We start from the raw sequence: 13568 nt of genomic DNA, 5'->3' as shown, positions 1-13568 counted from the left end.
TAGTTGTTTGATGTCATTTAATGTAACATGAGATCACATTAAACTCTAATCATGAAAGGAGCACCGCAGCTCGCGCCTGACTGAGGAGAGGAAGAAAACACATGTCCAGATGCACCAAACAGCTTCAGGTGATGTAGATCGCGAAGAATGAGGGAATTATAATGCAAATATACAAAATAAGTAAATACAGAAGCACTGTCATTGTGAAATAAGGCAGAGCCAGATCTGGCATTCCTCTTAAGCAAAACTTGCATGTCTGAGCGTCTAAAAAGCAAACAACCTGGCATTATATCTTTAATTCATCCTTTATCAAAGTTCAAATAATAAGGAAGTGGGTCATAAACTCCAAAATTGGCATTTCTCTGTGCACCGCTTTTATGAGTCACGTGAATGGGGAGAGATTGAATCCGCACCCAGCTGATACACACTCTGACACGGGGACGTTCGTCCCTCGTGCGCGTTTGTTGCATCTAGATTATAACGTGATGGCTTGTGACGTATTGAATCATAATATACTGTAAGTGTCACGGTGTGCATCTTATTGTGAAGAAATTCGGCGATACGCAGCTCTATTAAGAAGAGAGAGTTTGTTTTTGTGAGTTAAAGATGGATTGAAGTGAACAGAAAGGTGAGCCCATTATACACTGCAACAAAATAAGTTTTTGATTTAGTCTTGGCTTTTTTTTTTTTTTTTTTTTAAATAATATCTAAAATTCCTTTAAAACAACATACATTTACATTAGGAGCTATACTGCAGAAGAATTGTTATTGGAGAATGTTGAATACAATATTTTAACTATTTTAAAATATCTAAAAATAGCCTACTTTAAACAAGATACATTTACCTGAGAAGCAGCATATAAGATATTTAGACTTGCTTTTAGAGAATATATTTTGTATATGAGTATATTTTTTTCTTTACTACACTGGCAGAAATATGAACAAGTGAAAAAATACACTTATATTCAAGAGACATTCTCTGAAAGCAAATCTAAATATCTATTATGTTGCTTCTCAAGTAAATGTAACTTTTTATATTATTTTTTGATATTTAAATGGAAAACAGGACAAAAACTCTTGATTACAGTTAGGATTTTTATTTTTTTGCAGTGAATTTTTTACTGAATTAAATTTAATAAAAAAGAAAGTTTTTTTTCCCTTGTAATTCAGTGAATGTCATTTAGAGGTATTTTTAAAATATGATTTCTTCATCTTTATTGTTAGTAAGCACGTTTAATACAACCTTTTAATTCGAGGCACAAGCTGGATATTCGGTTAAGAGCTAATGATTAATCATTGCAATAATCAACCCAGTAGTCGAATAATCATTCTAAAAATCGTTAGATTAGTCGATTATTAAAACTAAATCATTAGTTGCAGCCCTATTGTGGAGTCCATGCCTCCACGGGTCAGAGCTGTTTTGGCGGCACAAGGGGGGGACCTACACGATATTAGGCAGGGTTTTTTTTTTTTTCACCCAATTTGGAATGCCCAATTCCCAGTGTGCTTTTTAAGTCCTCGTGGTTGCATAGTGATTCGTCTCAATCCGGGTGGCGGTGGATCAATCCCAGTTGCCTCCGCATCTGAGACCATCAATCCGCGCATCTTATCTTGTTGAGCGTGTTGCCATGGAGACACAGCGCGTTTAGAGGCTTCACGCCATCCATCGCAGCATCCGCGCTCAACTCACCACGGCGCCCCACCGAGAACGAACCACATTATAGCGACCACGAGGAGGTTACCCCATGTGACTCTACCCTCCCTAGCAACTGGGCCAATTTGGTTGCTTAGGAGACCTGGCTGGAGTCGCTCAGCACACCCTGGGATTCGATAGCGAGCTCCAGGGGTGGTAGCCAGCGTATTTTACCACTGAGCTGCCCATAATGTTAGACTGGAGTAGCATACAGTTTTTCTGGATCAATCATCACTGAATGTTCAATAACTTTGTTAATACATCTCTCAAATTGAATATATTGTCCCAAGACATTGCATTAGATCTTTTTGTCAACTTCTTTTTTTAGTAATTATGATACTACTATTTTTTTTTAACGTATTTTAAAAATATATATTTCATTGATAGAAGGATTATTGAACGGAGCTCAAACCAGGCCAGTGGGGGGCACTCCTTGCTGAAAATAATAATAATAATTTCATAATAAATTAATAACCTCTTGCTTATTCTGAACAAGACGTAATTTTAAAGCTTAGAATCTAGACCAGGGTTCGGCAACCTTTTTCCCATGGAGTGCCATTTTTTATTTTCCTGGTCAGTGGTTGTGCAAACAAACATGCAAATGTGTGCGATTTCCTGAAGTATGAGTCCACTTGTGAAAATGTTTCTGTTTTGCATTTTTCTAATTTAATTGTTTATTTTTCATTACAAATTATATTATCAGCATAAATTCTGTGCAAAACCTGATGATTATGATATAATCATGATCCTACATGTGAATTTTCACAGAGCATCTTTTGTGCTTTAATGAAAGAAAACCTGTACTTTAGTACAAAATGAGTTAACTTACATAGTGAAATTACATAGAAATTACATAGAAAATAAGGCAGACAACATCCAAGACAAAAAAAACATAAGAATTGTAAACAAAAAAACTACAATGTTGTGTCTGAGCTCGCAACGCAGCAGCCATTCTCGGCGTCATCTTGAGTCCAGTTGTGGTAGACTTCGCATCAATACTCGATGAGCTACCCTGGCCCCCCAGTTTTTTATTTTTAATACATTTGCAAAGTTATCAAAATTATGTTTTTTTCTTTCTTTATCATTATGTGGTGAAAGTGTAGACTGATGTGAAGAAAAAAACAATTTAAAGCATTTTAGCATATGGCTGCAACATAAAATGTGGAAAAAATGAAGGGGTCTGAATACTTTATGAATGCACTGTATCTGCTCATCTAAAGGACTGGAATGCTCCTGAACACTTAATATTTCTGTATTATGTAGTCTAATTCATACATTTCCAGTGGCCTGTCATTTGTGACTGGGAACACAACAGGTGTAACTATATGAAATAAAACCAATAAAATTGCCAATTTTTGTGAAAACAGATACCATATGAAAACAGAGTCAAGGAATTGTATTCCAGTTGGATTAAGCCAAAAAATAAATAAATAAATAAAAAATAGTTGTCAAAAATAGTAATCTTGGTCAAAATGACCAGAACACAACATAAGATTTAATGATCTTTGATTTGATCTTCTAAGAGGTATCACTGTTATAGCTGTTTCATGACACGATTTTACATTACAAGTCACAAGTTAGTTTATATTATGAGTCACAAGTTAAATGATCCTTTAAATGTTAATCTTTTTAATTGTAGTTTGATATGTGCTCAGTGATAACTTTCCAACTACATAGCACTTGGTTGCAGACTTGTTTAGCCTCATGGCTGCATGATTTTACCATGCAGCCATCATACCACTCATGAAGGAGACACATTCTTTCTCCTAGAGATGAACGTAGTTTGGTGCGAAAAGTGTAAATCAATCCCAGAACAACAGCAAAGGACCTTGTGAAGATGCTGGAGGAAACAGGTGGACAAGTATCTATATCCACAGCAAAACGAGTCCTATATTGACATAACCTGAAAGGCTGCTCAGCAAGGAAGAAGTCAATGCTCCAAAACTGCCATACAAAAGCCAGACTACAGTTTGCAAGTGCACATGGGGACAAAGATCTTACTTTTTGGAGAAATGTCCTCTGGTTTGATGAAACAAAAATTGAACTGTTTGGCCATAATGACCATTGTTATGTTTGGAGGAAAAAGGGTGAGGCTTGCAAGTCGAAGAACACCATCCCAACCATGAAGCATAGGGGTGGCAGCATCATGTTGTGGGGGTGCTTTGCTGCAGGAGGGACTGATGCACTTCACAAAATAGATGGCATCATGAGGAAGGAAAATTATGTGGATATATTGAAGCAACATCTCAAGACATCAGACAAGAAGTTAAAGCTCGGTCGCAAATGTGTCTTCAAATGGACAATGACCCCAAGCATACCTCCAAAGTTGTGACAAAATGGCTTAAGGACAACAAAGTCAAGGTATTGTAGTGAACATTACAAAGCCCTGACCTCAATCCGATAGAAAATTTGTGGGCAGAACTGAAAAAGCGTGTGTGAGCAAGGAGGCCTACAAACCTGACTCAGTTACACCAGTTCTGTCTGGAGGAATGGGACAAAATTCCAGCAACTTATTGTGAGAAGCTTGTGGAAGGATACCCAAAACATTTGACCCAAGTTAAACAATTTAAAGGCAATGCTACCAAATACTAACAAAGTGTATGCAAACTTCTGACCCACTGAGAATGTGATGAAAGAAATAAAAGCTGAAATAAATAATTCTCTCTACTATTATTCTGACATTTCACATTAAAGTAGTGATCCTAACTGACCTAAGACAGGGAATTTTTTCTACGATTAAATGTCAGGAATTGTGAAAAACTGAGTTTAAATATATAAAGGTGTATGTAAACTTGTGACTGCAACTGTAATTCAGACGAGATTAGAATCTGTCTATACATCTGTGAATAATTCACTGTCTTAAACCCAAAGTATACTTTGGTTTTTACAAGTACAGTTGTAAATGCATACAAGGCGAGAGACATCAACTTAATTTGCACGTAATAATGCACATCATTTGTGCATGTGCCTGGAATTATTTGCACAAATTAGTGCATCCACAAGGTGACGACACTCACCATTGGCCGTTTTGTTTCATGTAGAAATGCAAGAAGATGATGATGCAAACACCGGTAAAGAAAAGGAGATAAAAAAAGGAAACTATAGTGGATGTGCATGTCAAGAACGCGGTGTGAGGAGATAAGGAGATACATGCATTTGTATAACTCCAGTCCAGTCCAATATTACAGTGTGAATGTTTGTTCCAAACAAGATTTTCAGTTGGAACAATGGATTACTATGGCGCCATTCACACCAGGTCCGACAAATCGGATTTTTACGGAGAGTAGCTTTTTTATTTTCCAGAGCTGCTGCAGCTGCTCAATCCAACACGTTGTTGGCACTAATCAGCTGACAAACACTGGCATTGGACATGCAGCTGATACAACATTTTCCTAACCATGCATAAGAAAGCCTGAATTCAATACAAATATGCCATAAATAAACACCTTGAACATGTGTTTTCTTTTATATTATTTTTAATATTATGCATCATATTTTATACTATACATGCTTTTCGTAATGTACATTATTGCACGTGTATTTATATCACTGTACCTTGTTTTATATTATCCAGACATAAAAAGTTGCATTCAGGAGTCTGTTTGGAATATACTTGTAGCAAAATACATATGCAAATATAAAGAGGATGTGTATTTATGCAACAGTGCCACCTACCGTACTGGGCTGAAATAGTTTTTCATTTAGTTTTTTTCGGTCTCTGGGTGAATAGACATTTCGTTGGATGTTCGTTTTGCAAATTCGTACCAGATATTGTCTGAACATCCTTACAATACCGTCTTTATGGGTCTAAATTCCTGGAGAGAAATAATCAGGTATCTCATAGTATTGGTCGACCAGTATATCACAGAGGCCGATAAATCGGGTTCTTAAGGCCACGAGGGCACAGAGAATTGCCTGGTTGCATGTGAAGGAGCATCTGAGACATGTAAACGACCAATCACAGTTACTGTTACGTGCCATCGTGTTACTACAGTAATAGACCGGTGTGCAACACAGTGTCATTTAAATGGTCCGCATATCAGAGCCGCAGCAGACGCATTAAAGTGCTCGCCTGTTTCCTTCTCCATCGCTCTCCTCAACAGTTCTCTGAATCACTTAACTATTTTGTCTAATGATAAAAAGGCAAATATCAATTGAACTTCATATACCGTCTGCAAATATGCATATATCTCATTTAAACAGATGCAATACACGAACCTCACGAAAATCCAGCATTTTCTTCCCATCGAGCGCTCATCTAATATCTGTGCTCTGAAGTGCATATTCTATCAGCCAGATTCAAAACTTTAGGATCAAGATCAAATGTTCCTCTAATAATTAATAAATCATGATGGTCACTCCGTGATAATCCAAACAGGCGATCCAGGCCATTTAAACTGTCAGGAGATTGCTACTCACGCTGGATTTGCACGTGAGTGCTTCACGTGCACTATGAGTAAATGTCTTATTCACTGTGTACTGTATGTACAATTGGTTTGATTGGGTCTTTTATGAGAAGATGTGCAAATGCCATCCGTTGTTGCTGGACTATCGTCTGTACTGTCATACCCTTCTTTCCAATATATTAACAATTTCTTCATGCAGAAATAAATTACAAAAATATTATGACTAAACAGAAATCAGAAGAAACTGCTAACTACCATTTAAAATACAATCTTATTTTTTTTAGTTTTGTTTGAAATTGAGTAAATATGGTGCTAAATAAGATTTATTAATATTTTAGCAATTTTATGTTTATGTTATTTACTATATTAAGTTGTGTGATATATCGCCATTGTATCGGCCACCTTGCTCTTTGGATGTCGGCATCGGCCATTAAAAAACCCATATCGGTCAACCACTATTTCAAAGCCGTCGTAGCACACGTCTTAACTGTATTTGTGTACGTTCATAAGGATTATACATTCGACTGTATACATATGCGAAGCGTTTGCATCAAAACCGAAGTATACTTTGAGCTTAAGTAACAACAGTGACTTAACATTGTTAAGAACCATGTTCACATGCTTGGGAGATTCTCCTTGCTGTTTTCAGTGTTTGCAGTTTGGGTACAAATAAATCAAAGTAATAGATTTTATTATTGGTTCCTTCAGATGTGAACACTCTTCTACATCAAAAGAGCATCTTACAGCACGGAGTCTTTCCTGCATCACTTGCGGGAAGAAATTACACTTGCAGGGAAGTTTAACGATACATGAAAGAAAATACTCAGAACAGTCACTGTTCCCCTGCAGCAAATGTGAGAGCAGCTTTTCTACCCCAGAAGAGAGGACACTTAATTAAAGAGCGCACAGACTAGAGGAGCAGTTCCACTGTGAGCAATGCGGGAAGGTTTCCTTTACCTCTCGTTCTGCTATAAAAGTTCACATGAAGACACACAGTGATGAAAAGTCTTTTCAATGCTGTGAATGTGGCAATTATTTCAGAACTAAAGGAAGTCTTGTTGGTCAGGGGAGAAACTGTACAAGTGTCCTCACTGTGAGAAGAGATTCAGTTATGCAGCCACTCTAAATGCACATGTGTGCGCACCGATGAGAAGCTGTATCAGTGCAGTTAATGTGGGAAAACAGTCAGGTAATCTAAAGTCACATCAGAAAATACACTCTGTGGAGAAACCCTTCCAGTGCTCACACTGACGTGTGAAGGTAACTATTGCCCCTGTGGGTACTGAGGTTTGTTCCTTCACCGATAGCGTAAGAACATACATTAAGCATGTTTAACGCTGTAGTAATAGTCGGTCGTGTTTCAGTAATGGGCTATATAGGGGAGTGGTCGATGGAAATGGGTATTCCAGTGGTTTACTCAAACCATTAAAATGAATATGCAACAAATTATAAATCGAAGAATTGGGTTTTGTGAATTACATTGCAGGAAATAAGAAAATACATACAGAATTTTGTGATGGTGGGGGAAATGCCCATGCAATCAAGGAAATGACAAGGATGATGCTGCATATTTGTAGCAAAAATATATATGTTATCTTGACAGATCAAAAGGACACATCAAAATTGTAGTAGTAAAAAATAAACAGTAATAATTGAATAATAATAAAACTTTTGCAACTACGGTGGATATAAAAAGTCTACTTAGTTGAAGCACCCTTTGATTTTATTACAGCACTCAGTCTGTTTGGATAAGAGTCTATGAGCTTGGTTTGAGAATATTTTCCCACTCTTCTTTGCTAAAACGTTCCTGATCTGTCATCCCCTGTGTACGGCCCTCTTCAGGTCCCCCCACAGATTTTCTATAGGATTCTGGTCTGGGCTTTGGCTGGGCCATTCCAAAACATTACTCTTTTTTTGCTGAAGCCATTCTTTTGTTGATTTGGATGTGTGCTTTGGATCATTGTCATGCTGAAAGGCGAAAGATCTCTTAATTTTCAGCTTCCTAGCAGATGTCTGAAGGTTCTGTGCCAAAATTGGCTGGTACTTGGAGCTATTCATGATTCCCTCCACCTTCACTAAAGCTTCAGTTCCAGCTGAAGAAAAGCAGCCCCACAGCATGATGCTGCCAGCACCATGCCTCACCGTGGGTATGGTGTTCTGTGCTGATGTACTGTGTTGTTTTTGCGCCAAACATACCTTTTACAATTTTGGGCAAAAATTTCAATCTTGGTCCCATCAGACCATAACACATTTTTCCACATGGTTTTGGGAGACTGAATATAGGTTTTTGCCGGGCTTGGATGTTTTTATTTCTTCAGAAAAGGCTTGGTCTTGCCACCCTGCCCCATAGCCCAGACAGATGAAGAATACAGGAGATAGTTGTCACATGTAGAGAGCAACCAGAACTTGCCAGAAAGAGCTTTAGCTCCTTTAATGTTGCTGTAGGCCTCTTGACAGCCTCCCTGACCAGTTTTCTCTTTGTCTTCTCATCAATTTTGGAGGGACGTCCTGTTCTTGATAAAGTCACTGTTGTGCCATACTTTCTCCACTTGTTGATGACTGTTTTCACTGTGTTCCATGGTATATCTAATGCCTTGGAAAAAAATGTGTAGCCCTCACCTGAGCAATACCTTTCAACAATGAGATCCCGTTGATGCTTTGTAAGCTCTTTGTGGCCCATGGCTCTTGTTGTAGCATGCAACCAAGAAGATGTCAGAAAAATCCTACAAGAACATCTGAGATTTATTTAGAGTTAATCAGAGTCACTTCAGGTGAAGACCAGTGTGTACTATTTCACATAAGCTTGATTGGTTGATTCTGAACACAGACACATACCCATTTATAAAAGGGTGTGCACACGTATGCAGTTAAGTTATTCTAAGTTTTTTTATTTAATTTTTTTTTCTCTGAAATGTGTCACTTTGGTTTTCAGTGGCATTGCATAGGTTGTCATTTTTACATTAAAGGTGCAAAAAGTCTGATATGATTTATCTTTGTTTCATTTTTTACATCACAAAAACCTGCTGTTTTAACAGGGGTGTGTGGACTTTTTATATCCACTGTATATACCCTACAGCAGGGGGTACTCAATAGGTGGACTCCGGTCCGGATCAGGACCGAAGGACACTTCATTTCAGACCGAGATCTAAATATTTGTGCTAGTTATCTGACACATGGCTGAGTTATTGTGTCAGCATAAGTCTATACGTGTGTGGAGTGGGAATAGTGCGTTCCATGCTAGAGAGAAATATTTATCTCTAGAGCGGGATTAAAGCATGTCCAGTGCTACGTGCTTATTCCTGCTCTCCGCGCTATAGACATTAGGTGCACACAAAGCCTGAATTACTGTACGTAGAACAGGCACAGTTATTTTAACAGAGGTAGCAGAGACCCCAGATACTGCCATCTTTTGCTTAAACACACTGCAGAAAACAAAAATGAAGCAAAGTGAAACCATCTTCATCTGTCTGATATGTGATTCAGATGGTTCAGCTCAACCAGGTTTGTGTCAGGACATTTTGTCTATCTAAATTTTGCTTCATTAATCAGCATATATATATATATATATATATTTATTTTTTGTGTGTGTGTGTGTGTGTGTGTGTGTGTGTATGTGTGTGTGTGAAAACTAATCAGATGTCATATCATGGATGGCAAGGAAACCCTGTTTGCTTCACTGCTGTATGTAAACTGTTTGTTTGTTTGTAGATTCTCACTTTAAGGAAAATATAAAACTGGTCCATTCAGACTTTTACATTTATGGACCCCCCATACAGTGTTTTTTATCTGTCAAAAGGCCTCCTATGTCCCATACATACACTATATATTCTGAATGTAAAAATATTTAAACACAAAAACTGGACTGCTGTCATTCAGCTTCAAAACGAACTGTTGATCTTATATTTTAATATTAATTTCCAAGTGCCCTCGACTGATGACGTCTTGATGAAATATTTGAATCCTTTGGTAGGAGATCCCTCAGACCCCAACACATTGGCTGTCTCTGGGCCCCCCATTGTCCTCATCCCTGCCCAGTTTTGAAGAGACTATTTTGACTGTTTAAGATAGTACAAAGTACTACAGATTTGCTCAAAAGTTTGCATACCCTGGCAGAAATTGTGAAAATTTGGCATTGATTTTGAAAATATGACTGATCATGCAATTTTTTATTTTTTTATTTAAGGATAGTGATCATATAAAGCAATTTATTATCACATAGTTGTTTGGCTCCTTTTTGAAATCATAATGATAACAGAAATCACCCAAATGGCCCTGATCTAAAGTTTACATACCCTTGAATGTTTGACCTTATTACAGACACACAAGGTGACACACACAGGTTTAAATGGCAATTAAAGGTTAATTTCCCACACCTGTGGCTTTTTAAATTGCAATTAGTGTCTTTGTATAAATAGTCAATGAATTTGTTATCTCTCACGTGGATGCACTGAGCAGGCTAGATACTGAGCCATGGGGAGCAGAAAAGAACTGTCAAAAGACCTGCGTAACAAGGTAATGGAACTTTATAAAGATGGAAAAGGATATAAAAAGATATCCAAAGCCTTGAAAATTCCAGTCAGTACTGTTCAATCACTTATTAAGAAGTGGAAAATTCGGGGATCTCTTGATACCAAGCCAAGGTCAGGTAGACCAAGAAAGATTTCAGCCACAACTGCCAGAAGAATTGTTCCGGATACAAAGAAAAACCCACAGGTAACCTCAGGAGAAATACAGGCTGCTCTGGAAAAAGACGGTGTGGTTGTTTCAAGGAGCACAATACGACGATACTTGAACAAAAATGAGCTGCATGGTCGAGTTGCCAGAAAGAAGCCTTTACTGCGCCAATGCCACAAAAAAGCCCAGTTACAATATGCCCGACAACACCTTGACACACCTCACAGCTTCTGGCACACTGTAATTTGGAGTGACGAGACCAAAATAGAGCTTCATGGTCACAACCATAAGCGCTATGTTTGGAGAGGGGTCAACAAGGCCTATAGTGAAAAGAATACCATCCCCACTGTGAAGCATGGTGGTGGCTCACTGATGTTTTGGGGGGGTGTGAGCTCTAAAGGCACGGGCAATCTTGTGAAAATTGATGGCATGATGAATGCAGCATGTTATCAGAAAATACTGGCAGACAATTTGCATTCTTCTGCATGAAAGCTGCGCATGGGACGCTCTTGGACTTTCCAGCATGACAGTGACCCTAAGCATAAGGCCAAGTTGACCCTCCAGTTGTTACAGCAGAAAAAGGTGAAGGTTCTGGAGTGGCCATCACAGTCTCCTGACCTTAATATCATCAAGCCACTCTGGGGAGATCTCAAACGTGCGGTTCATGCAAGACGACCAAAGACTTTGCATGACCTGGAGGCATTTTGCCAAGACGAATGGGCAGCTATACCACCTGCAAGAATTTGGGGCCTCATAGACAACTATTACAAAAGACTGCATGCTCTCATTGATGCTAAAGAGCATCAATGCCCTATGATGCTCATTGGGCAGTGGTGGCTCAGTGGTCAAGGCTCTGGGTTACTGATCAGAAGGTTGGGGGTTCAAGCCCCAGCACCGCCAAGATGCCACTGTTGGGCCCTTGAGCAAGGCCCTTGACCCTATCTGCTCCAGGGGTGCCGTATCATGGCTGACCCTGCACTCTGACCCCAGCCTAGCTGGAATATGTGGAAAAAAAGAAGAATTTCACTGTATATGTGCAAATGTATAATGTGTGATAAATAAAGAAAATTATTATTATAAAGGGGGCAATACACCGTATTAAGAACTAAAGGTATGCAGACTTTTGAACAGGGGTCATTTCATTTTTTTCTTTGTTGCCATGTTTTGTTTTATGGTTGTGCCATTCTGTTATAACCTACAGTTGAATATGAATATGAAGAAATAAAAGAAATGTGTTTTGCCTGCTCACTCATGTTTTCTTTAAAAATGGTACATACACTATATTGCCAAAAGTATTCGCTCACCCATCCAAATAATTGAATTCAGGTGTTCCAATCACTTCCATGGCCACAGGTGTATAAAATGAAGCACCTAGGCATGCAGACTGCTTCTACAAACATTTGTGAAAGAATGGGCCGCTCTCAGGAGCTCAGTGAATTCCAGCGTGGTACTGTGATAGGATGCCACCTGTGCAAGTCGTGAAATTTCATCGCTACTAAATATTCCACAGTCAACTGTCAGTGGTATTATAACAAAGTGGAAGCGATTGGGAATGACAGCAACTCAGCCACGAAGTGGTAGGCCACGTAAAATGACAGAGCGGGGTCAGCGGATGCTGAGGCGCATAGTGCGCAGAGGTCGCCAACTTTCTGCAGAGTCAATCGCTACAGACCTCCAAAGTTCATGTGGCCTTCAGATTAGCTCAAGAACAGTGCGTAGAGAGCTTCATGGAATGGGTTTCCATGGCCGAGCAGCTGCATCCAAGCCATACATCACCAAGTGCAATGCAAAGCGTCGGATGCAGTGGTGTAAAGCACGCCGCCTCTGGACTCTAGAGCAGTGGAGACACGTTCTCTGGAGTGATGAATCACGCTTCTCCATCTGGCAATCTGATGGACGAGTCTGGGTTTGGCGGTTGCCAGGAGAACGGTACTTGTCTGACTGCATTGTGCCAACTGTGAAGTTTGGTGGAGGGGGGATTATGGTGTGGGGTTGTTTTTCAGGAGCTGGGCTTGGCCCCTTAGTTCCAGTGAAAGGAACTCTGAATGCTTCAGCATACCAAGAGATTTTGGACAATTCCATGCTCCCAACTTTGTGGGAACAGTTTGGGGATGGCCCCTTCCTGTTCCAACATGACTGCACACCAGTGCACAAAGCAAGGTCCATAAAGACATGGATGAGCGAGTTTGGTGTGGAAGAACTTGACTGGCCTGCACAGAGTCCTGACCTCAACCCAATAGAGCACCTTTGGGATGAATTAGAGCGAGACTGCGAGCCAGGCCTTCTCGTCCAACATCAGTGTCTGACCTCACAAATGCGCATCTGGAAGAATGGTCAAAAATTCCCATAAACACACTCCTAAACCTTGTGGAAAGCCTTCCCAGAAGAGTTGAAGCTGTTATAGCTGCAAATGGTGGGCCGACGTCATATTAAACCCTATGGATTAAGAATGGGATGTCACTTAAGTTCATATGGGTCTAAAGGCAGATGAGCGAATACTTTTGGCAATATAGTGTATATGACCAACTCTCCAAGGGTATGCACACTTTTTAGCACAACTGTATTGCTGTCAATGTGGCAAGTTATAAAAACTATTCAAAAGTATCTATTAAATAATTTCAAAGCCATATGACTGTTTTTTTGATAATTATTAATAATGGGACTCCAGAGAATCTTAAATCGATGCTAAAAGATGATTTTGTTGATGGCGGTCATGTTTTTCTAGGTATGTGACTGTCCTTATAGACCTTGATGTCACCTTATGACACAAACACTGCATGCAAAATTTCAAGTCA

This window comes from Myxocyprinus asiaticus, chromosome 8, assembly GCF_019703515.2.
Source record: "Myxocyprinus asiaticus isolate MX2 ecotype Aquarium Trade chromosome 8, UBuf_Myxa_2, whole genome shotgun sequence".
NCBI lineage: Eukaryota > Metazoa > Chordata > Actinopteri > Cypriniformes > Catostomidae > Myxocyprinus > Myxocyprinus asiaticus.
The sequence above is the reverse complement of the archived record's forward strand: the minus strand, read 5'-3'. Positions refer to the sequence as shown.